This window comes from Sciurus carolinensis, chromosome 1 (assembly GCF_902686445.1).
Source record: "Sciurus carolinensis chromosome 1, mSciCar1.2, whole genome shotgun sequence".
NCBI lineage: Eukaryota > Metazoa > Chordata > Mammalia > Rodentia > Sciuridae > Sciurus > Sciurus carolinensis.
In genome coordinates, this window is record NC_062213.1 from 167,691,736 (window position 1) to 167,714,580 (window position 22,845).

At 38.7% G+C, this 22,845-nt stretch overlaps 1 protein-coding gene across 8 annotated transcripts in view; it reads left to right on the forward strand.

The window, feature by feature from the left end:
• The first annotated feature begins 19,709 nt into the window (after positions 1-19,709).
• Positions 19,710-22,845, forward strand: part of Tut4 (terminal uridylyl transferase 4) — a 117,729-nt gene continuing 114,593 nt past the window's right edge. For 7 of the 8 annotated variants that reach the window (XM_047521429.1, XM_047521460.1, XM_047521423.1 and 4 more), the window contains exon 1: positions 19,712-19,877. The gene's annotated coding sequence lies outside the window, so the exon portion shown is untranslated. Of the gene's footprint in view, positions 19,878-22,845 lie in introns of all 8 variants that reach the window. The other variant, XM_047521407.1, reaches the window with a different exon arrangement.

Below are 22,845 nucleotides of genomic sequence, written 5' to 3' on the forward strand. Positions count from 1 at the left end.
AGCCTTCCCAATCACTGGAATCATAAGTATGCACCATTGTGCCAGGCTTGGAATAGTCGTTTTATTTTAAACTACACATTTTAATGTCAGACAATATTGATTGACTGTTATCTACCATGGTGGAGTGATAATACTGTTCTATTTCTTCAACCTTCTCTCTCCTACCTCTTAATTTTTGTTACTCATTTTTTAACTTTGCCAAGTTTTATTATGTTTATGGTTTATTTTACAACTAAAATTCTCCTATTCATTTAGGCTTAGGTGTAGATTTAAACAGAGATGTTAACACCGTTGTGATACAGGGAAAAGAACAAAAAATCTAAAGTGCTTTTCCTGTTCTCTACTATCTATTCTCACACAGTCACTAAATACAACTTTTGATACCAGATATGAGGGGAAATTTTTCCCACACACCAAACAATTCTCCAGTAGGCACCAGCAGGACATTCTATAATTTAACTCAATTCTCACACCATCTACCTGGAGGTAGTGTCAGAGCTCAAAGATTGCTCCTCATTTCAGATGCTAATCACAAGCCATAGATTGTGGCCTGTGTTTCTGACCAACCAACTATAATTTGAGATTCTCACGACCGACCCCCTCTTCTGGCTAATGGCATTCATAGAAACACTTAAGTTTACCCATTGATTACAAAGAATATTTTTGTTTTAGTTTTTGGTGCTTGGGATTGAATTCAGGGCTCTTTATCACTGATTTACATCCCCAGGCCTTATTTTATTTTGAGACAGGGTCTCACCAAATTGCTGATGGTCTCACTGAATTGCTAAGGCTGGCCTTGAACTACCCCTGCCTCAGCCTCCCAAGTTGCTGGGATTACATGCATGCAGCACCACACCTGGCTACAAAAAAATATTTTAAATTATACAAATGAATAACCAGATAGAACAGATGCACAGGGCAAGGCATGTGGAAAATGGAAAGGAGCTCCTATGCCCTCCCAAGCTGGCTACCGTCTGGGAACTTCTATTTGAAAGTTTCTAGAATCCAGCACTTTGGGGTTTTCATGAAAACTTTATTATGTAAGAATAGTGGATTAAATCATTGAACACTGGTGATAACTCAACCCTTCCCTCTTTCTCAGAGGCTGGAAGCTAAAAATCCCAATCCTGTAATCATGCCTTCGTCTTTTGTGTCACCAACCCCATCTTGAAGCCATCTAGGGATCCCCAACCATCCCTGGTCTCATTAGCCTACAGAACACACTCTTAACATTATAGAGATTCCAAGGATTTTAGGAGCTATATGTTGGGAAACCACATGAAGATCACACAGTAAGTTAGTCACATGCAGGGAAGGGAATGTAGACTTTCTATTGCCTGGTTTACACTTTTCCCTCTGCAGTGTAGTGTGAGAATGAGACTAAAACTTCAATGGAGCTCCAGAATAAGTTCATTAGCTTGACACTGCTTTGTCATTATCAGCTGATGCCAGTGGGGTCATTTATATTTTCAGTGGGAACATTTGGGTATTTCAAGTGGGGGTGGAAGAAAAAATGAAAGTGGATAAATGCCCTACTCTTTCATTAACTCCTTTGAAGTCCTGCCTATCCAGGTTCCATGTCCTCTGTGAAGGCTTTCTGAAACCAGAGCTTAAGGAAGACTTGCATTCTTCTCCATCTATCTGCCCATCCATCCTTCCATTTACTAAGAGCTATGCACTGGGTATTTTCTTTACACAAAGCTGTCAGCATTGGTAGTATGTATTTGTTCATGGGACTGCCAATCCTTTGTGACAAACAGACTCCCAAGACCCTCAATGAGAAACCTGGCTTACTTTCCATTTTGAAGTGTCTCTTATTCACACTCATTGATTCTGATGGTGATCAATTTTAGTTAGAAATGGGTGGTAAATTTTTGCATAAATAATAAAATGACAAAGTATAAGACTGTGATATTATTAGTAGAAGAATTATAGGGCTATAGTACCCAAATTTCTATAATATGTCCTAGAATTACTGTTTTAATTAAATTATTTCCTGTATAAGGATCAGATTCAAATCTTTCAGATTGAATTTGAAAAACAGGTGATTTTTTAAATAGCAAATGAAACTGTGAGGCTATTAAGAGATTACAAAATGATTCCAAAAATAAGAAACTACAAAACATAACTATTATCAAGCAGATTAAAAATGAAGAAATATAAACCCAGAACAAAGAAACCAAGAGAAGACAATTCACCATGTTGATGCAGTTACACAACAGGCAAGTTTTACTCACAAAGAATTGTGAATAGAGGAGTAGAGTGGTTCAACAAAGTTCTCCTGCTGTATTCTTCAAAAGAGAGGATCACCATATGAGTGTGACCATTATAATGTCCCCAAAGTAAGAGTAGGGCCACCAGCTTTCCATTTTTCTTTAGGATACTGCCTACTACTTATAATAGCTTTGAATGACTAACAATAATCTCTATACTTGGCAGTGCTTAGAAATAATACAGAGGATGAATCACAGAAAAGGTTACTATTAAGAGGATTGTTAAAATGAACAAACCAGAATCATATGTATCAACATGGTTAAATCTCAAAAGCAAGCATCAAACAAAAAATATCAAGCTGCAGTAAAGTATTTATAGTATGAAACTACATAAAGTCAGAAAACATACACCGTATCAGTATCAAGTGATGTTAAAGTTACATACATATATAAAAATAGATACAGATAGAGATGTGTATAGATTAGTATACTACAAATATTTTCTAACTCTGTCCCCTGGGGATGCCTAGAAATGATACCCTGGTAGCAATGAACATACCTAGTACCCAGACCTTGACTTCTAAATACTAGTCTTCAATGAATCAAATCTCCTTGGATTGAATCTAGGGTCAAATTAAGGAAAATACAAGGTGAGCCTGGAACAACTTGTGCCAGGATGGGAACATGCTAAAAAGACACAAAGGAATTTCTAATGGCCCAAAGCAGAACTATTTGAACAACAAAATAAATAATCGTAGTGTTGAATAATAACCCAAAGAATGAAATAAACATCACTGAGTCTTTATTGATATAAATAAATGATTGAATACATAAACAAATGGAGGAGAAGTAAAACTCTTCCTTACAGAAGATTTTGAATTAAGATTCAAGTTACAAAGGCTAAGAAGGAAACAGAATTTGATTGGATGTGTGGTAAGTGAAAGGAGATGAACTTCCTTCACAAAATGTCTCTCCAGTAGACTGGGAACTCGTTGAGGGTAGGAACTGTTTTTTCTTTGGCTCCTCCACACACCCAGTTTTTAGGTTGGTAGTGTCTGAAGAGGTGCTATGTAAGAGAGTCTGGGGCCAGGAGCTATAATATTCTGATGCTTGCTGAACATGGTGGCACACACCTGTAATCCTAGTGACTTGGGAGGCTGAGGCAGGAGGAGTGCATGTTTGAGGTCAGCCTCAGCAACTTAGAACAAGGCCCTGTCTCAAAATAAAAAAATTACAAGGACTGGGAATGTGGCTCAGTGGCACCCCTAGGTTTAATCACTGAATAATAATAATAATAATAGTGTGCATGTATGTATGTATTTATTTATTTATTTATTTTTTTGCGGTACTGGGGATCGAACTCAGGGCCTTGTGCTTGCGAGGCAAGCACTCTATCAGCTGAGCTATCTCTCCAGCCCTTGTATTTATAATAATAATAATAATAGTTATTTTCCCACTGAAAATAGTTATTATTATTATTATTATTAATATTATTATTATTATTTTTTTCCCTTCCCCCCCTCCCCTCCCACCCTTCCCCTCCATCTATACAGTCCTTCCTTCCTCCATTCCTGCCCCCCTCCCTAAACCCAACTCCAACCCCAACACTAACCCTTCCCACCCCCCATTATGTGTCATCATCCACTTATTAGCGATATCATTCTTCCTTTGGTTTTTTGAGATTGGCTTATCTCACTTAGCATGATATTCTCCAGTTATTATTATTATCAATACACACACACACACATACATTCTGATGCTCCCAGCAAGTCTATCCAGTAAAGGTGAATTGTGGGACTGGCTAGATAGGGATAGCCTTTGAAGATCAGGAAGGAGAACCTGGTGCAAGAGTTGAATTGCAAGCTGGTATAAGAAAAGTAAGCTTTAAAAAAAAGAAAAGAAAAAAAAGTAAGCTTGTAGGAGAATTTGATGGCATGGAGGGAATTAGTAGAAGTGGTTCAAGAGCAAATGGAAGAACGTGGTGTGAGTGGAAGCCTACATACATTTTCTTGGATAAGGCATTACTGCTTCAACTATTCACTCTGCAGGGCAACAACCCTTGTTTTATTTTATTTTATTTTATTTTTGTACTAAGAATTTAACCCAGGGACACTTTACCACTGAACGACACTCCAGTTCTTTTTACTTTTTATTTTAAAACAGGGTCTCTCTAAGTTGCAGAGGCTGGTTTTAAACTTGTGATTCTCCTGATTTAGCCTCCTGATTCCCTGAAATTACATGGATATGCCTCCATGCCCAGCTAACCACCCTGATTCTTAAGGGTGCACGAAAATGCTTCCACTGATTCACTGATTTGATTTAATTAGTTCCAATCTAGCATTACACTATACAGAATCTCCTGAAAGTTGGGTCACTAAAATGATACTTAAAAACAAATAATAGCACTTGATTCATTTATTCAGTAACTTATTAAAATTTTTTTTGTGGTACTGGCGATCTAACCCAGGAGCACTCTAACACTGGGTTATGCCCCTAGTCCTTTTTTATTTTTATTTTGAGACAGGGTCTCACTTAGCTGAGGCTGGCCTTGAACTTGGGATCCTCCTACCTTAGCCTCCCAAGAGGCTGAGATTACAGGTGTGTACCAAAGTGTCTATCTTCAAAATATTTTTTCTTAAAAAAAAATATTTTTTCTTGTGTATCTCCTGTACACTTTGATCCATCAAAGTGCTGAATTATAAAACTTAGGATCTAATGAAGAGAGAATGAACAAGAGTTTACAAGCATGATAAATGATATAAAGAAGAAACATAGGATGTTATAGAACCATATAATGGAAAGGTCTAAACTTGTCTTCAGGTCAGGAAAAGCTTCCTTCAGAAGTAATAATGTTCAAGTTGAAATCTGAAGGGTGAGTAGGAGTTAGCTAGATGAAGAGCGAGGAAAAGAGTGGGAAGAAACAGAGGGAATGCCATTGGCATGTATGAGGACCCAGAGGCTTTAGAGAGCCAAATTTTGTCCAGAGAGTTGAAAGGTATTTAAAATTGACTGGAGCACAAAGCATGGGATATGAGACAAAATTGAGAGGCTGCTAGAGGTCAGTTCATTAAGGACTTCATGCTTATGCCAGAGTAATCACAGATCTTCCTTGGGCTTGGCTGCATTCTGGGTACTAGGAAACATAGAACTGAAACAGATCATAAAGCTCTTTAATCCAAGTCCTTAAATAGTTCACAATTAAGTGTGATAAAGACACTTCGACCGTGACAGTACAGTATGATCAATATGATGAGAGAGCTAAGAAGCTCTATTGTGGGAATTCATAGAAGAGATACTTTAGAAATAAAATTATTTTATCATAGAGACTTTAAGTTATTTCATATTGCTTCCAAATTCTTATTAGATCAATCAATTGTAGACTAAGTTTAGATCAATGTTATTTTGAGACCCAGAAAAATGATTTAGTCATGTAGGCTACAATTTCTATTATAGTTCTTGCTTTTGACCTCTGTACCATGTCTTCCTTTTCAATACTCAAGACTCTGCTGAACTGTCTCCCTTCCACTTTTACCCCAGGTTGAGTTTGAAATCTTTTCTTCTGTGCCTCTGAAGGACTGTAGAATATCTTTATTACAGTTTTTATCACAATATACCATGTGCTTATTTTATTATATCCTCAGTAGACCTTTTTTCCCCTACAGATTTCTTTTTTCTTTTTTTGTCTTTGGTACTGGGACTCTAACCCAGGGCTTCCTTCATGCCAGAAAAACACTGCCACTGAACCGTGTCCCCAGCACCCCCATGAGACTTCTTAAGCATAGAGATTTTTGTCTTGTTCATTCTTCAATCAATCATTCATCATATTTATCAGGCACCTACTATGTGCCAGGCATGAAGCTAGATGCTGCAGATTCAATGATAACCTAGATAGACTTGGTTCTTGCTCTCATGGAGTTTGTAGTCTAGTGCAGAAAGTAGAAAAGTAAATGAGCAAAAACAGAAAGTCTGATGAGGAAGGTATAAAGTGCCTCGGGGAATCCAGGCAGGGGCACCTAACTTATTTTAGGGGGATAAAGGAAGACTTTCAGAAGAAATTAATTTAAGCTAAGAACTGAAGAAAAAAACACAATATGGCCCGCCTAGGTCCAGAATTGAGAGAATCAAACACGTTCAAGAAACTGGAACGTAGACTATGGGGGCAGGCAATAGGGATTGAGTCAGGGAAAGGGCAATTAGGTGTCTAGTGTGATGATGCATATGATCAGTTTCATGTAAATGTTGAATGAATGAATGAGGAAGCAAGACTTTGGGGAGAGCCAAATTTGTTTGTGATTGTTTCCATGTTCACTGCGAGACATTCAAGTGTGTTGGTAAAAAGCCTGGACTCTGACAAAAACTGCTTAGGTTAAATCCTGACTTTGACAATTAGCAGTTGAGTGACCTTAGACAAACTACATACTGTCACTGTGTGATTTTCCTCACACGTAAGAGAGAAATGATAATAATTCAGAGGATTATTGTGAAGATTAAACAAGTTAATATTTGTAAAGCACTTGGAACAGTGCCTAGAATTAAGCTCTCTTTATGCAGTTGCTATTATTATCCCTTCATTCATCAGAACATTTATTGAGGGCCAAATACTGTACTAGATGCTGTGAAAATAAGATGTATCTTCAGCCATGGAGGGAGATCATAAAATCTGGTGAAGGAAAAGATTCATAAATAAGAAATTATAACATAATGCAATCAAGTGAGGTGATAGTTGGTAAGTGCTGCAGAATTGAACCAGAGGGAGTGACTCATTCTCCAAAAAAGTCAAAGGAGGTTTCAGAGGGGAGGATGCATTTAAGTTGGGTGACGCAGAATGAGCAGAGTGACAGCAGAGAAAAGCAGGAGGGTTTATCAGTCCAAGGAAGCATCATGTTGCAGAGGCTTATTATGCAAAGCCTAAGACATGTTAAAATAATGAGGAAATTGAGTGCCTTATTTCCAGTTATTGGGGAAGCCAAGGCAGAAGGATTGGCTCGAGCCCAGGAGTCCAAGTTCAGCCTGGGCATTACAAGACCCCAATTAAAAAAAAAAAAAAAAAAAAAAAAAAAAGAGGAGGGCTGGAGTTGTGGTTCAGTGGTAGAGTGCTTGCCTGGCATGTGTGAGGCCTTGGGTTTGATACTCAGCACCTCATATAAATAAAAAAAAAAAAAAAAAAAGACCAATTGACAACTAAAAAAATTTTTTAAAAAAAAGAGGAAATGGCAAGGGGCTCTTGAGCAGCAGCTACATTCCAGGATCTGTACTAGGCACTTTGTAATAAGTTATTTCTTTTATTTTCTATAAGAATTTAGGAGGTGAGAATTATCATTCAAATTTTAGACATGAGAAGACAATCTGAAACACTGAGAGATTTGCTCAAGATCACAGAAAGCAATGGGCATAAATCTGAATACAAATCTATGTGACTCCAAGGTTGGTGTTCTGTGCTCTTTGCTTGAGGATAGAGTGACTGCAGACTAAGAACAATCTTCTAAGTATTTAGCAGAGCTAAAAGTACAATATTTTTATATTAAATTAAAAAATATTTTTAGTGATAGATACACATGATATCTTTATTTATTTATATGTGGTTCTGAGAATTGAACCTAGTGCCCCACAGTGCTAGACAAGCACTCTATCACTGAGCCACAATCCCAACTCCTTATATTAAATTTCAATGTTGAATTGTGAACTTTTTAAATAGGCACTTGATATATCTCAGGCTTCTTAATAGAACAAACTGACCACAAATAAAACTTTTACAGCTATCTCAAGTTTATAATCATGACCATTGTTTGTTATACTTTGATGTTTTATGTTAATATCCTGAAGGTGTGTTATGGGATTGGTTTCTTTATATCTATATATCTATATCTATCTATCTATCTATCTATCTGTATCTATATCTACATATGTAGATATAGATATAGATAAACACACACACACACACACACATATATATATATTAGTTTCATGTGGACACAATACCTTTATTTTATTTTTATGTGGTGCTGAGGATTGAACCCAGGGCCTCATGCATGCTAGGCAAGTGCTTTACCACTGAACCACAACCCCAGCCCCTGGAATTGGTTTCTTATACCCGTGGTTCCCAAACTGCATGTCAAGGAACCCTGTACTCCTATAGCCAATTCACATGTCACAGTGGAATATTATAAAGTTTAAGAGAAATAGTATGATATTCAATATTTCTCTGGTACAACATAAACTTGGAAGATTTCAACATTTGATCCTGCTACATGCTTTTGGATGATGTCATTTTGTACGTGTGTGTGTGTGTGTGTGTGTGTGTGTGTGTCGGAGAGAGAGAGAGAGGAGCTAGGTTTTCAAAGATTGATGTAATAAAAGGTAGGTAACATGCAGAAAATTAATGTGGAACAAGAAATGAATGTGACAGTATTTAAACTGATCCCAAAGTTTGAGAAATGAATTAATTGCCCAGAAGGCACATACATCCCACTAGTAAGTAATTATTACAAATAAAAAATTATGATATGTTATTTCAGATGGCTAGTAAGTTATTAGAATGTAAATACTGATTAAATTGGCTTGCTTAACTACTTAATAAACAGAATTGTTAGTTTTTGGTTTTTGTTTGTTTGGGTTTTTGTTTTGGCATGGGGGGTGTCATGAAAAAAAAAACACTGGGAACTTCTGCCTCATACATGGGGGTCCTAGATTGCTCTGTTTCATGTTGTTGCTTTTATATATATATTATATATATATATATATATATATACATATATTTTTAGTTGTAAACAGACACAATACCTTTATTTTATTTATTATTTTTATGTGGTGCTGAGGATCGAATCCAGTGCCTCACACATGCTAGGCAAGCGCTCTACCACTGAGTCACAACGCTAGCCCATCATGTTGTTATTTTTTAAAATTTTATTTTGGCCATGCTAGGGATTGAACTAAGGGCCTCACTTGGCAGTCTAGGGCATCTCTGCCACTAAGCTACACACCTCCCAGCCACTGCTTACATGTCTGTTGGTTGTTCTCTTCTGTTATATCAGCACTAGTTGCTAATGTGTCCATTCCGCTTAATACTCACAGAGGGCTTACACTTGCAGGCACTTTATATATATTAACTTGTTTAATTCTACGATAACTATGTGAAATAGGTAGTTATTATTTCCATTTTACAGTTGAGGAAATTGAGGCAAAAGGCCTGTAGCTAGGCAACACCAACGGTTTGCCTCCAGAATCTCATAACCACTATCTTATTCTACTCCCCAGCCCCCACCTCCACCTCCACCCACTAGTTGATGTTTTTAATCTGCTATAGGCATAGAAACTAGATATTCACATTGGAATTGCATGTAAAATCAAGTGGAAAGTCACTTCTGAGAGAAGAGAGCATGAACTCCACAGCATGTGCAGCCTAACCAAGACTGAGCATAAAATGCTTACAGATTACTCCTTCCTCTCTGCTATTCCCACAGCTGCTGTATCCAGCAAAGGGGGTGGGGCTGGGGTGAATATTTACTGGATCACACCGGATGTCTCCGGCCATCCATGTTTCTCTGGAGGTCTATTTTGAATTTGGATTTTCCAACCAGCAAGTTGCTCTTCTCTGGAAACAACAACAAAAACAAAAAATTGAAATACTCCCTTCATTGTAGAGGAGGACAAAAGTGGATAGAAAATACATGACAAAAAGAATTAGGATTACCTAGAGCTAGGAAGAATAAATATTCACAAAGAGAAATACCATTTCAGGGGACAAAAGAATAAGAAGGGAGAGTTTTGCAGACCTATAGGAGGAAGCAAACTTCCTCAGAAATATGATTAGGATTGTATTTACAGTGAACCTTGAGCAAATGCAACCATGGAGATTTAGATAAAAGGGCCTGGACAGTAGAGAATCAGCAGAATTTGGATATAGTACAAGAAAAGAAAGCCCAGATCAGACCAGAAGAGTTCACATTGGTTAAGGAACTGAAAGTTTAACACAGAACTGACTGAACCATATTTAGAGATCATTATTCAAATTCATACACAAATCAATGACTAGTAAACTGTATTCTCATTTCAGAGCATGGACTTAGTCTTTCTCAGTGAATGATTTTTGTGAGCTTGCAAAGTCACCAGTAAAAAAAAAAAAAAAAGGTGCTTTTATGTATGATTTGTAGATAGCCATCTGGATATCAAAATTCTCATTCCCAGAGCAGGGAAAAAAGGGGAAAATCTTTTTATTCTGAGTGCAATACACTGAACACAAACTTTTCAACAACTGTGAGGATGTTCAGGGTTCTTCTTGCTAGTAAAACTGCTTAAGAGCTGGGGATTCTGGATAGGTGGAATTTAAAGCAACATTATGTCCCAGATTTTTGAGGATAGCCCCAGATTTCAAACATTTTATTTTGTTGTTACTATAGTAGGCTTATACTTGTGCTCTCATGTATCCTGATTTGGATAGAGAGGAAAATATGAGCATAAAATAAGTGGCCCTTGGCATGTATAGTAAGGATATATACTAGAGAAAGTGTTGGATGGGTTTCGAGGAGTAACAGCGCTCTATTCAGAGCATTCCTTGGTGACAGAGTGCAAAAAGGCTATCTCTGGCGTGAAAGAGGCAGGGTCCTCCCTGAAAAATCAGGTTTAGTGGGTGTGCCATTTGAAGAGAATAGAACAGTCCAGGAGAGAAGTTTGGCGACTAAGAAGAGAAAGGTTGCACCTGGGGGAAGGTCAGCTTTGTCTCTTTTGAAGAAAAGGAAAGGATCGAAAGTTTAAGGAATCCAGAAGGAATGAGAGAGGGAGGGAGGGAGGAGGGGAGAAAGGGAAGGAGAGAGAGAAAGACTCAGGGAAGAGGGTTGGAGAGCAGAGAGTCAGAGGGAAGGTATTAAAAGAGAGGCATGGAAATTTATACAGACTCAGGAGGGTACACTTAGAGAGATTAGAGGGACATGTGGGGTTGTGGAGGAACAGAAGAAGGACTAGGGAGAACAAGAACAGATGAGAGAGAACTTGGAGTAGAGGCAGCTGGGACAAGTGAGTATGCATGTGCCAGAAAGAGGGAAGCTTGAGATTTCTCTTGTAACTGTGGATGTCTGGAGGGCTCTGGAGGAGAAATGGCAGAGATCAAGGTTGAGGAAAGTATTCTGAATCAAAGACAAGAGAAATTCAGTGCTACAGATACCAAATCTGTTAGCACTGGCTATCCCTGTTCAGGGATTCCTTAGAGATCCCTCCAAAGCTGTGAGTGGTCTTGGGTCTTACTCTGTGGAGAACTTTGAAGACCCAGAAATATATTTTGTTGATGTTGTTTAATCTTAAGTAACTGTCTCTCTGTTGGCTAGCAAGATGGTGGTACTTAGCAAGATGTAAGGTTCTTGGGGAACATCAAAGTAAATAAAGTGCGGTAACCCCTCTCTTCAAGCCTGGACCTTTATGATACTAGCCAGTATTTATTTTTCAAAGTAAAAATACCTTTGTAGATGTTATAGCCTTTGCCCAGATTCTGAGAAACCTATCATTTTTCAGGCTTGAAAATGTTTAGTTGATTTTCTCTCCCACATAATAGTCTAAGTAGAATTTTTAAAAAGCAGTTTGACAGTACACATCAGGAACCTTTTAAATTTCCACAGTACCTGATGTAGAAATCCCACATCTTGAGATTTTCTTTGAAAAAACAACCTTATGGTGCTTTATATATTTATACAAAAAAGCATTATTTATAATAGCAAAAAAATAGAAGTAACTTTAAAGCCCATTAATAAAGGACCAATTAAGCAAACTCTGGCACCTTAATGTAATATGCAGATGCTTAAACTATTCCTACATATAATTCTTAATGATGCAGAAAAATACAGTAAAACAGTAAGAAACAATGATCTCAAATATGTTAAAATGCATTTTAAAAAAAAGCCTGGAAGAAAACATGCCCAAATGTTGTTTAGATTGGTGATCTTAAAATATGGGATTATGAACTATTGTTACTGTTATTTAAAAAAATTTTTTTAGTTGTAGATGGACATAATATCTTTATTTTATTTATTTTTATGTGGTGCTGAGGATTGAACCCAGTGCCTCACACATGCTAGGTAAGTGCTCTACCACAACCCCAGCCCCGTTCCTGTTATATTCTTCTTTATATTTTCCTGAATCTCTCAGATTTCCTGCAAAGAGTAGGCAATATTTTATAATATGCACAAAAATTTACTTTTTAAAAGTGATGGTATCTTGTGTTAACAAACATAAAATTCTCTTAATTAAAAATAATTTTACAGAACTGGGGGTATAGCTCAGTGGTAGTGTTTGCCTAGATTTGATCCCCAGTACTGCCAAAAATTCTTTTTATGAAAGATTTTGTATTTTTGACAAAAGTACTAAAGGAACTTTTTTATATTGCTAAAAAGAGTAAAACAAATTTAACCCCTAAAAAAGCAACTGATTATGAATACTGTATAACAACATAAAAGTTAAATGAAAATGGCCAAAATAATTATGATTATAACCATCCAGTTCAGCACCTTTAAGTAACCACTCAGCCTTACCACGTTCTGTAGACACCCAGTAAAAGGAACTTTCCTACGCGTACTGCTGTCCTTGCAGTTGCTAACTGTCTCATACTATAACAAAAGAGCTTAGAGTTGATAATTTCTTGCTTACTGTTCCAGAAACTGGGGAATCCAATATCTGCCTTCTCAGAATCTCTGGGCAAAGGCTATCTGGTGAAGGTTGGTTCTTTGCTTCAAAGACTTTTTTCTATGTCCTCACATATAGCAGAAGGGTAAAAGTCTTTCAATCTCCTTTTTAAGGGCACTAATTCCATTCACGAGAACAGAGCCCTTATGACTTAATCACTTCCCAAGAGGCCCTACCTCCCAATGCTGTCTCATTGGATATTAGGTTCCAACATATGAATTTTATAGGGACACCAACAATGGCATACTTGATCATGGCATACTTGAATCTCTTTATCCTTTACACTCTGGTCTTTGCTTCCTCATTTTTTACATATTTCTTTCTTTTTTTAAAAAAAAATTTTATTCTATTTATTTATTTTCATATGGTGCTGAGGATCTAACCCAGTGCGTCATACATGCTAGATGAGCACTTTCCCATTGAGCCACAAACCCGCCTATCATTTTTTACAGTTTCTAACTTTGTTTTTATTTATTTATTTTTGGCAGTACCTAGGGCATAACATATTCCAGGCAAACACTCTAAAACTTCAACCCTTTTTTTTTTTTGATAGAGATATTTATTTTTAAATATTTAAATTTGTTCTAATTTGTTGTAGATGACAGTAGAATGCATTTATACATTTTGAGAGATCATACATAAATGAAGTGTAATTTCTTATTTTACTGATAATACATAATGTAGGATCACATCGTTCATGCAGTCATATACGTACACAAGGTAATAATGTCTGTTTCACTCTACTATCCTTCCTACTCCCATACCTTAGAGTTTGCCTTACTCCTGCTGAAACATGTTTATTGATTACTTTTGGCTATGCCTCTTCAAATGTGACCTAGCCCATGATACTCTCCTATCATTGTAGGCTAGCTGCCTCATCTTGAAGACTTTTTTTTTTTTAAAAGACTGATAGGAAATCCAATATGTCAAAATGCTAATAGTACTATAGTGAGATTATTGATAGTTAATTGCATTTTTTATATAGATTTGAAATATTGCGATGTGGTTATATCAGGGTATAATAAAAAAATTTAAAGTTTGTGTTAAAATTCGTCACCAGTACTTTCATAGATATTGAATCCTCCTTCCTTTCATGATTTCCAACTACGGATATAAAATCAATATCCCTTTGGGCAAGAGGGTGTAGAGTCTGAGATCTTCTTTGGGTCAGAGAATCTGTTCTCCATCTTTTCCTCTCCAATGCAGAATGCACTGTCCCCAGAGTTTGCTTTCTAAAACAAAGATATGAGCACATATCTTTCAAAACTTTGGGTGCCCTTCAACATCACCTGCAGGATCAAGTGCAAGCACTTTAATATGGTTCTCAACATCCTGTACATTTTATTACCATTCTTCCTCTCCAACTTTATCTCCTAGTAACCTACTAATCTTTATTATTATTATTTATTATTATTTTATTTTTATATTTTTTATACAAGGGAATGAACCCAAGGTACCACTAAGCTATATTTTCAGTCCTTTCCATTTTATTTTTAAATTTTGAGATAAAAATGTTGCCCAGGTTGGCCTCAAACTTGAAATCCTCCTTCCTCAGCCTTCCCAAGCATTGGGATTAGAGGAGTGTGCCACCATGCCTGGCACCTGCTAACTGTTTTTTTTTTCTTCCTCACCCCATTCTACATCAGATTACTTGCCATTCCTAAAACACATTAACTTTTTTCACTTTTTTTGTTGACATGTAACATTGATCTAGTAAGAGCACAAAACTTAAGTATACCACTCAATGGGTTTTCACACAGACATATATGTATTCATGTTTAACCACCACGCAGATCAAGATCTAGTAAATTACCAGCACTTCTTTTAAAAAAATGTTTTAAAGTTTTTAGTTATAGATGGACACAATATCTTTATTTATTTATGTGGTGCTGAGGATCGAACCCAGTGCCTCACACATGCTAGGCAAGTACTCTACCACTGAGTCACAACTCCAGTCCTGAGAATGTTAATACTTTTAATTTTTTAAAAATAAAAAAAAAAATTTTAGTTGTAGATGGACGCGATATCTTTATTTATTTTTTTTTATGTGTGACTGAGAATTGAACCCAGTGCTTCACATGTGTTAGGCAAGTACTCTACCACTGAGCCACAACCCCAGTCCAAATGTTATACTTTTTGAGTCCTTTCCTGTCCTAGTTTATCTCATCCACACTCTCATTTTTATATATGAAGAAAGAAGCCTGGTGTTACTCCTGAGGCCAGAATTACCAACAAATAGTCATTATAAAAAGAAGATTTCAGCTCAATGAAGGAAGAACTTTTATTATCTAGAACAGGTAGATTTGGGAAGGAATGAGTTCTCTATAACTACAAATGTTCAAACAGAAGTTGAATAACCACCTGTAATTTTTTCTGTAAAAAACAGGTCTGATCATCTCTCTCTCTCTCTCTCTCTCTCTCTTTCTCTCATGTTTAGCAATTGTTCCAAAACTGCCAATTAACTTCAGGCTAAAGGCTCACTTTTTTTTTTTTTAAAGGTATATGTAGTCCCTATGATGTAGTCCTTGGTTACCTTTAAGCACCATCTACTGCCATTTATTTTTTCTTGAGAAATTGAACTGTATGAATCCTAATGTGTAAGATCTTATTTTCACTTAAAAAAATGCCACCTTAGAAAAACAGACTTTCTAATGTTTCAAGGACGTAAGCTAATGGATGTGGCTGCAGTTTAAAATTTCATACATAGAATCCTCAGGACAGATTAAGTTGAATCAGTGGGTAGCAATTACACACATGTGCCAGTGTGAGTTTAAGGGCACATGAAATCAAACTAGGGCAGATGAGAAAAAACTCAATTTTAAGAACGGAATTAATTTTTGTTACATGTTTACTATGAAAAAGGCATCTTAACATATTTTATCTTGTTTAAGTGTGCAAGAAGAAAAAGCATAATAGACCTTTTACACTCTCTTTTTAAGTTTATTTTTTATTTTGCAGTGTTGGGGATTGAACCCAGGACCTTGCGCATACTAGGCAAGCACTGTACCACTAAACTATGTCCCCAACCCCTTTACAATCTTTGAGGTGAGGCCACCTAACTTAGGAATTGTGGTAGTATCATGATCTTTGTAAGAATCACAAAATATTTAAACTTTATAGGGAGTGTCAACAAGGAATTTCTAGGTACTTCTTGTTTATCAAGATTATTCTGGGTGCTGGGAATACAAAGTGAAGACATGGTTAGGACAATGGGAGCAATACCTTCTTTTTGACTATAGATCATCATCAAGTCTAGCTTTCTCCCTTGTATATGGGAAAAAATGGGACTCAGAGAAAAACATTAGCAGATCTCATCATATTTCTTCCTTGCTTATAAAGGTTCCATACATCCCAGTAACTTGTGTATAAAGCTTGCTTGCTTTTTTTCAAATAGCATACATGGCCTTTTATGACCAATCAGTACCTCCGCTTGGTTTGAGCAGACTCCTCAGACTAACTTTCTTGGTTTTGATTAACTTACCAAGTTGTCTTTTCTTTCAACATTATTAGTGTGTGTGTGTGTGTGTGTGTGTGGTGTGTGTGTGTGTGTTTTAAACCAGGTTTTTGCTATGGTCTAGATTTTGTTTGTTCCTCAAGGGTCCATGTATTAGGAACTTGGTTCCCAGTGAGATGATATGGAAACTGACAGAACCTTTAAGAGGTGGGGCTAGTGGGAGGTTTCTAGGTCACTATAGGCCTTGCCCTTGGCAGGGATTAAAGTAGGTCTCCTGAGAGGGTCATTATAAAAGCCTGACCCTGGCACCATGCTGCTTTCTACTTCATGGTTTGAGATGTGACCCCTGGCTCCTAACACTTTCCTGCCATGATGTGATACCACCTGCCACCCTCACCTCCAGAACTGTGAGCTAATAAACCTCTTTACTTCATAAGCTGCCTTTGGTATTTCATTGTAGTAACACAAAGTTCAATAATACTTATCACCTAGGAAGACAACAGAATATGAATATTGACCTACTAGGGAATTATGTTTCTCATTAGACGGGATAAAATATATTTTTGCTGCAAGTAGCTTTCACTTGTTAGGATGAAACTGATCTGGAACTTCCAGACTGAAAGGTGAAATTTGAAGATTTAAATACAATCATGAGCTCTTACTTCAAAGTATTAGATGTAAGTGCTCAGAGTATTTTCACAAAGCAGACAGACTTTATAATTTTCTTAGTAACCTGTTTGTAGTTCAATGGAACAAATACAGGGCTGGTATTCAAGTCCTGCCTTTGACTTATTTATGATCCTGGGCACTAATTAAACCTTATATGCCCTAAATTTCCTTAATCTTCATGTCAGAATAGTACTTGTATTACTTAGTTGTGATGATAAGACTATGGTTGTCAAAAATTACAACCCAACAAGTGTATAGGTTTTGTAAATGATGCAAATTTAAATATTTGTGCTCAAGTTTATAATCTGTTGGGGTCAGACTTTAAAATATGCTAGGATTCAGAGATTGACGGGATCACATTAGAGACAGATTGTGTGTGTGTTGATCAGGATGATTTAACAAAGGAAGTGAACTTGGAGTTGGGTCTTGATGAATAAGAAAAGGAGTAGAAGTGTGTTATCTGGAAAGGATAAGGGCAGAGAGGCCCTGGGACTTTGTCCCCAGCTTTCTTTTTCAGACTCTTTCTGCATACTTCAGACTAAAGGCTGTCCCCAAAATCACAGGCATGTGTCTGGTACACAAGAAGTAAATCTTGAAGGTCTAGCTTCTACTTCTACCGCTCAAGCCTCATCCATGTGGAATTCATCACACCCTTCCCATATTTGCCTAATTCTTTGTTCATGTGACCGGTTGCTTTTATTGTAAGCTCGACAGAACTACCTTACTTGCTCAATGGTGAACTTTTGGAGACAGGAATCTGTGGTATTTCTTTGTATCCCTAGGCACCTAACTTGATGCTTGATCATAATAAGTAATCAGGCAATGTTTATTTAATTGAACTTACTCCAAGGACACTGGTATCACTAAGGCATGTTGGTATCATCTCAATGATAGGTTTTAGGCTTTTTGTTTTTTGTTCCTTACATCATCTGGCTGAAGTAAGGATGCAGTTTAAATATTTGCAGATGAGGAAACTCAGAGGGTATATTTGCCCAAGTTCATCCAGTTGATTAAGTGCCCAAACCAGGAAGGGCTCTTTTTGACTTGATATTCAGTGTTCTATCCACTATTCCAGGGCCTTGAAGCATCAGACAGGAAAAACCTGCAGTAAGAGGGTCCTAGTTTTTTCATCTGTAAATAGGAGCATTAGTACCTACCTCACAAGATTATTGTGACTATTAAATGATGAATTTTGTGAGATCCCTAGCTCAGTGCCTAGCAGTTAGTGGGCAATGCTTGGCCCTTTCTCACCAAGCTTATTACCTCTGGGGGTTCTGAGATGGACATAAATGAGACATTCAATTCTGGCTGTAGCAGAAAGTAGACGAACTACATAAAGGGAACTGTCCCTCTGTAACCTCTTTCCAGTTCCAGCCATTGAGTCACAGGCAATATAAAGCATTACCTTACGAATATTTAAGATTTAGCGGCCCAGTGGTGCACGTCTGTAATCCCAGCGAGTCAGGAGGATCGAAAATTCGAGGCCAGCCTCAGTAATTTGGCGAGGGCCCAAGCAACTTAGTGAGACCTTTTCTCAAAATAAAAAGTAAAACCAACATCTTCCCTTCAACCCCATCGTTGTCAGATCCTTTTCCTGGAGCATGTTGTGTGTCCATGGATCGCAGTTGTGCGATTTGACCAGCTCTGAAGTTGGTTGAACCATCCATGAGACGGGGTTCTTTGAAAAAACTAACAAAGCCATTAAGTGCTCTTTGATCGTGATTTTAAATGATGAATCTAACGCGTTAAAAGCCAGTTGTTGAGGAGGGGGCCCATTGATGATAGTTATTCTAAACCTGCCTGAAACTAAAGAAGTTCTAAGAGCTCTTCCTAAAAAAATTTTTTGGTGACTTAATTCCTGAATTGTCTGTCTTTTATAATGAAAAGGGTGCAGCTGCGGTGGGCTGGTGGCAACGGTGAATGAGTGGGGGGCGACCTGGGGATTTCCTTGGTCTAGCTCCCCATTGGTGTTCAGGAGCCTGCACTGGCCGCCCGGGGCCCACGGAGACTCGGGCCGGGGTGTGCCAAGCCCGAGGGTGCACACCCAGGGCAGGGCTTCCTCTCCGGGGAGAACAGCTTTTAGCGCGCGGCGCCTAAGCGGCTTCGCGTCCCTTTTCCCGCCGGGGGTCCCCTGCGTAGCGCAGGAACCTGAAGTGAGCCCTGCGAGCGCGCGGACAACCCGGCCTCCTCAGGCCCCGCGGTGCCCCGCACGGCTGCAGGACCTCGCGACCCCCTCTCTGTGGCTCCGCCCTCCCTGAAAGCCCTCCGCTAGGGGGCCCGCCCCCTGCTCGCGAGCTAACGAGTGTCCTCGCGCGCGCTCCCTTTCCCTCAGCGTGGGTGTGAGTGCGCAGCCCTCCTACTTCGGCCCCCTCCTCATTGTTTCCTCGAGGCCACCACACGCCCCTGAGTGTAGCCCCTCCCTCCAGGGTGCTCACCCCTCCCCCCGCCTCGGTTTAACGGGTGCCCGGGGGACCCCAAGAGCAAGGGAGGGGGACGCCCCTGAACAATTCTTCGGCGTCGGGGTTCTCAGGTCTCGGCGCCGGTCTCCCACCCGCCCGAGCCAGGACCCCATTCAGGGCTCCGTTCCTCTCTCCCTTCCCCCTCTCCAGGGCTCCCTCTCCGCCCCGGCCCCCTCCCCTCAGCGGGTCCTCCTCTTTCTCTCCCTCTCCCTCCTCCTCCCCCTCCCCATCCCTTCCCCCCCACAATGCAGTTCGCGGCGCGGCGGACATGGCGGTGGAGTCCTGAGCTCGTCGTGTCCCGGCCTCCAGCGGCGGCGACGGCGACGACGGCGGCACCAGCAGCGGGAGGCGGAGGGGGAGCGGGAACCACTGAGATGAGGAGGCGCCGCGCGCGCCTGTAGCTCGCGGGCCTCGCAGGTACGGAGGTTCGGGCGGCCGCGCTGCGCGGGGTGCAGAGGGGGTGTGCTCGGGAAGGCCGGGCGGCCCCGGACTTGCCCTCCTCAGGTGCGGCGCCTCGCAGGTGTCGGGGGCCGGGCGGGAGCGCGTCTCAGCCTCCCCCTTGGGGCCTGACACTTCATTCTTTGCCCGAGCAGGCTTCGGGTGTCCCAGGGGAAGGCTGAGGTGTGGGGAGATAGGGACGGCGGCCTGGGCGGCCTGAGGAGGGCATTGGGGCTCTTCGGGGCCGAACTCCATGGAGAGGCTGGGGCTCCCAGCCCGGGGCCGAAACCTGTTGTAGATCCGCGAGATGGATTTTGAGTTAACGGGAGTGGTTTGCATTCGCTTGGATCCTGTATGGTTCCCTGTCATGTGTGCCTATTCTTTCACCCTGTTTATATATATATATGTATAAATATATAAAACATGTAATACACATACACATACAAAATAAATATTTTCCCCGGGCTCGCCCTTGTGGGGAGAAGGCAGAGGTGTCTGTGTGGATTTCGTTTCTTGCTCGCCCGCCTTCTGTCTCCCCCGCCCCCCGGCCGAATGGTGGTAATGCGCGCTTTTGACGTGGGTAACTGTGAGATTCGTATTTGTAAACAGACAGCACTCCCCGAGTGTGTTGCACGCCTCCGCAAGAGGTTTTAAATCCTTTTGGTATCTGGATTGGAAAAGAGATGTTTAGACCTAAAAGAAGCACATCAGCGAGATTTCTAATCCTGTTTGAATGGGATGTTTTCCTGTTGTTTTAACAGCGTTGAATAAACATTTTTTTTTTTTTTTTTTACCAAATCTTACAATCAGATAATTTTGTACCTTGCATGAGATCTTAGTTTCGGTATATCATGTTTCTTTATTTTGATACAAAAGTAGTTCGTAGATATTTGACGTTCGACTTCCTTTTGTGTTCTCCATAAGTTAGTGTTCAGAAATGCAGTTCAAATTGTATTGTCGGCATGCATTTAGTAATTAGCTCTCGTGGATCAGATTACCTTTTATTTCCAGAGATTTTTATCCCCCAAGTCTTGTAGCAGCGAAGTGTTTGTAACACTTGGTGAAACAACATATCCTATTTGTTCGTAAATAAGAACTACTGGCTAATACAGTGGGATAATTCTAAACATATAATTTTAGAGAAAATGTTGAATTGTGGAATGATTTAAAAAGAAAAGTTGACTTTGTATGTATGCTGAAATTTTATTTACTCAATCCATGCATGTCTCCTTGCAGTTGTCTGTACACTGCATCCTAGTTCTGTTTAGTCACAACTTATAATATTGTTTCGTTTAGAAAGCTTTGCTTAAGGTGATAAGCTCACTAGTGTCTAGTGTGCTTTAATGCTTTTGTAAACGAACTATGAAGTTTTTTAAAAACCATATGCTTTGGGGAAGATAAGAATTTTAAGTCATTTTATGCTTTAAAAATAGAAAGTTCTTAAAAAAGTCTTTTTAGATAAATTTTCCTGCTCTTTGCAGTTTTTCATTTGGCTAGTGTGGAAAATGAAAAACTAAAACTTCCTTGAAACAATTCAGAAGTGGAAGTGAAAGTTATTGACTTAATATTTAAAGTCTAGCAAACATCTAAATACAGAAATGAAATTTAAGGTCTTCCTTACCTTGGATCAAATTGTTAATCATGTAGATAAATTAACAAACTATTATCATATTTATTATCATGTTTAGTTTAATTTTATAAATCCTAAATCACAGCATTACATTTGTTTTAAGATAAGTTGACTAGAACAATGCCTACATTTTAATTTTAGACTTTTTAAGATCAAAATTTATAATTGCAATTATGAATATTTGATTTTCAAAAACTAAAGAGAATTTTTATTAGTTCTCAGAGCAGACTCATTTTAGTAATTAGAGAACTTTTTTTGACCTCAGAGTGAACCTTGGCATACATATTAAGTATCATTAATTCTGTTTTATTCTTTATAGAATGTCAAATTAGGATCTGGCCAGGGGTGGTGGCACATGCCTGTAAATCCTAGCTACTGAGGCAGGAGGATCACAAGTTTGAGACCAGCCCTAGTATGTTTGAGGTGAGCCCCTGCAAGTTAGCAAGACTGTGTCTCAAAATAACAAGTAAAAAAGGGGCTGGGGAGGTAGCTTAGTGGTAGGGCACCCCTAGGTTCAACTCTAGTACCCTCATCCCCAACAAATAAAAATAAAAAATAAAAAATAAAAAATAAATCAGAATCTATTGGGTAGAAAAAGGTGTTTGAATTTATTGATTGAAGTGTTTCAGAGAAATGCAATATTCAACATTACCTGTAAATGCTGATGTCAGTAAATTTCGTATATCCTGAAAAGAAAAAAGACCATTTTCATAAACAGAAGCTAAGGAGATGTATTACTTTCTAAAATAAATCGTAGATATTTTGAGAAAATAATGTTACAGAATTAAAGTCAGGTTCTTAACAAAAACAACAACTGAAAATATTCCAAAAGACCTGAATGATACAAGGGACAAGGACACAGTAGATCAAAGCAGGATATGTGGACTTTTAAAAACTAATCTTAGAAGAATTTTAGTTGTTTATATATATCACATGAATTGTTTCATATCTAGAATTCTAGACAGGTGCCTAATTTGGGGAATGTTAAAAACCAACATACTGGGCTGGGGATTGCAAGCACAAGGCCCTGGTTCAATCCCCAGCACCACAAAAAACAAAACAAAACAAAAACCCCCAAAACCAACATACTGTCCCTAAGTGTTTCTTATAAACTCAAAAAGAAGAGACGGTACATAAATACAAGGATTAGCAGTTCAGATTTTTCCTGTTAAGTGACAGATTTAATTTGTTTGGGGAGGTATGGTTTCTAAATTATTTTCATATCTGTTTTCTCATTGGATGTCTATAATTATCCTGTGAGTTGAAGCAGAAGAGAGTGAAACTAGTATTTATTAGAACAACTGCTTTGTTGCAGGC